The sequence below is a fragment of the Buceros rhinoceros genome, unplaced genomic scaffold (assembly GCF_000710305.1).
Source record: "Buceros rhinoceros silvestris isolate BGI_N320 unplaced genomic scaffold, ASM71030v1 scaffold8519, whole genome shotgun sequence".
Classification (NCBI taxonomy): domain Eukaryota; kingdom Metazoa; phylum Chordata; class Aves; order Bucerotiformes; family Bucerotidae; genus Buceros; species Buceros rhinoceros.
This window is the reverse complement of record NW_010432048.1, coordinates 19,550-23,126: the sequence shown is the minus strand read 5'-3', so window position 1 is coordinate 23,126 and position 3,577 is coordinate 19,550.

The following is a 3,577-nucleotide window of genomic DNA, read 5'->3' as shown; positions in this document are numbered from 1 at the left end:
CCACCCAAACCAGTCTGGGGTTCTGTGATTCCATGATTCATACGCTCAGCCCCTTGTGGTAACAAGGACTAAATCCACAGCATCATTTCCCTGCCCTGCCCCTCCGAGCTATGGCACTAATCCTGCAAGTGTTTGCACGCACAGATAATCTCCCGTTAAACTCAGCAGCAACGTGAATGTGAACACACCGTATTTTACTGATGTATTTGCATAAATCATTACTGCCAATACTGGAAGTGGTTCTGCTACAGACCCAGTCCCACGATGGCATGGGGACTCACTAATCTGCTCCCTCCAAATTTAATGAAACGCCATGGAAAATTCAGGCTGACTTCACGGTTCTTTCGCAGTTGCCTTTCCGAGTACAGCAATCTCGGAGAGTTCCTGAGAAATGGCACTTCTGGCCATGCTCTTCGCTGGGGGGAATGAGCAAATCCGAGTGAAATCACTCTTCCGGCCGCAGCGGCTCAGCTCACCTTCGCTGCTCCGCGCTCAACAGGCCCTGCCGTGGGCGGGTGGCGCAGCGGGCCGGCCAGGCTTTTGGGAATGAGCAAATCCGAGTGAAATCCCTCTTCCGGCCGCAGCGGCTCAGCTCCCCTTCGCTGCTCCGCGCTCAACAGGCCCTGCCGTGGGCGGCTGCTGTCGCGTCCTGGGCTGCCGGCGCTGACAGCAGGAGTCCTTGGAGCCTGACGTTGCTTCCTGAGCAATCTGGTCGTTAGAAACCTTAATTAACGAGCAAACACGTGGGCGATGACGGTGATGATGTCTCAGTTTAAACATCAAACTGGAGCTGCGATAGCGCTTTTCATCGCTAACGTTACCAGCTGACCTGGGCACCCGGTGAGTGATAAATGTGCCCCCTCCCCGCAGGAGCAGGAGGGAGGGTGAATTTCCGTACCGATATTTATTTGTATGCGCAGCTTTCCCTCCTCCAGGCAAAGGCCGCTCTTCTTCTCCGTGTGTGCGTACGCTGGAGGTGTACGAGCTGCAGACGCACCCTCAGGGAATTTGTGTGTCATCGATCCATCTTAGCGCCGGAACAGGACTCGGGGTGGGGCGGGTTCACACTGAGCCCTGGCTGCGTCCTGCGGGAAGACGTTACTTTGCACTCTGAATTATGTACGGGGGGAAAAGATCGGGATGAAATTGCAAATTCAGAGCTTGTGTGTGGCTCCTCAGGAAGCCCTTTGCCTCTCTGGCGCAAGTACTGGCCGCTTTGTTTTTTCCTCAGCACTGGGTTGGAAAGCAGCTCTGGTTTAACCTGCGGCTCCAGACAGGACCAGCTTCGAACCTCCTCCGGGAAGTGTTGAGCTGGAGATTGCACAGCCCCCGGGGACATTCAACCCGGCCTCGGGATTCGGTCTCTGGGCATAGCACCCTTCTTCCTCGCGTCTCACCACGCTTCCACTCGCTGTGACTTGTAACTGCTGCTGCTTGTGCTTTCGCCACGTGCCTCCACGAAGTATCTGCCTGCTCTGGGGGGCTGGAGACTGCCGTGAGATCCCTCTCTCCTACCTCAGAGATACAATTTCCACACTGCCATATACTCTGACCCCTCAATCGTGCCAGTGTCCCCCTCCGAACTCCCTCCAGTTTGACAACATCTGTCTCTCACTGAAAAATTGGGCATAATCTCCTGCCTTAGCCTTTATTTTGGGGCTAAAGACCATCAGACAACACTTAACTTGTCCCATCTAGTACTTTCCAGGGACAACAATGCAGATTTTGAAACGTGACAAGCATCAGAGCCAGGAAACTTTATCACACCCAGAGGGCTGGGCGTGCCCCGAACAATAAATCCAGAGGAACAGTAACGGGGTCCTTGTGGCACCTCTGGCTTTTCCGTCAGCTGCTCCACAGCGAGCCACAGCGGAGGCTTCCCTTTGCCACCCAGCCAGAAACTAAAGGGATGCGGTTTGATCTGTGGTTCAGTGACGGGTGTACCGTCAGCTTTAGTTCGGAAGATGCCGGTCTCTGCTGCTGAACAGCGAGATGGAAGATGTTGAGCTTCAGTTACGGCGTCGGTTCCTGCTGGGCGATGCCATATTCATGCTCCACTGTGAACATCATGTGCTCCGAAGGATTAGCCGAGCTGCCCCGAGCTACATTTTAAAGGCCAGCAGATGGTACGTTCGATGCACGGGGGGAGCTTTTAGCTGCTTTTCCCCTATGGCCAATCACTGACATCATTTATTTCAAAACCCTCGTAAAATAAATCACTGTGAAGACAACGCTGTCTCTAGTTAATAAGTGCTCGTTCTCAAAGCAGAGGCTTGTTGCCACCGAGATGAAATCGTAAAGCTGGTTCAAAGTGCGTTGAGGATGGCAAATGCACCCTGTGGAGATGAAGTGAACTGGAGTGGACTGGGAAGGAAGCGTTGCCGTCTGCCCATTGTGAAACTGTGAGCAGATGAACTGTCACTAGAGACGCTTCGACAGTCACTGAGGTACTAACACGTGGGGGTTCTGTGACAAGGAGAAAATGTTCTGGGTCCGTTGTCTTTCCGTGGATGTGTAGAGCCTTGATCAAGTGTCACGCTACTGCATGAGTTTTTCAGGTTTTGGATCTAGTGATCACGGCTGGCAGCAGCAGACAGAGCTCCCTTCACTTCTCCTTGTTCCTTCATGAATAAGAAGTAGAAAATTCCTCTCTGCATGACAGCAATGAAACCCACCCCACCATCAGAAGGTGCCCACCTTCTCCCCATCCCCAGGGAGAGAACCACCACGATCCCACAAAGGATCCAAACCTCCTTTCCGTGCCTGCCTTCCCCATTCCTCCGCACGCCCAGCCCCAACCGGTGGTTCCCAGGGCGGTGTTGCAACCCTCACAGCTTCTCCAGGAGTTCGTGGCGTTGCACGTCTGGCTTATAGCCACGGCCCCGACAGGCCCATGATAATGTGAAGTGGTGGCCCTTTGTCCTCTGAAGGATCATGTTTTCAAGTGCTCGCTGCTGCGGAGACAAGCTGGAAAATTTCGAAAGCTTGAAGAGCCAAGAAAAACACCTCTTATTTTCTTTCGCTCTTATTTTGCAGTTGTAAATGAAGCTCTTGTTTCAGAGAGGGAGAAGGAGTGAGGAGTAGCTGGTTTGTGGACACTTTGGCCTGGCAATGAGGGCAGAGCTGATTTTCCCTGCGGCCCATATTCTCTAGTGGATGTAAATACACACATATCCCTGATGGAGAACTGAAAAATAGCCACCGCGGGACAGACCAAAGGTGCAGCTGGCCTCAAGTGACTGTGGGCAACATCAGATCCTTAGGAAGAGGAGAAAGACAAGGGATGTGGGATGATCTTCCCCTCACACAGCCTGCAAGCCCCAGGCAACAGGCAGTCTGGGGTGAGATCTGTATCATCAACAGCGGGAGACCCACCCCAGGCAGGGCCGGGACCTGGAGCCAGGTGAAGGTATTGTTGGTGCCCTGGGGTGCCTGTCACTGCCACCCTGTGAGCAGCCCCCAGCAGGAAGAATGTGCCCCGGATTCACGGAATCACAGACTGTGGAGGGTTGGAAGGGACCTCTGGAGATCATCCAGTCCAACCCCTCTGCTAGAGAAGGGTCACCCAGAGCAGGTT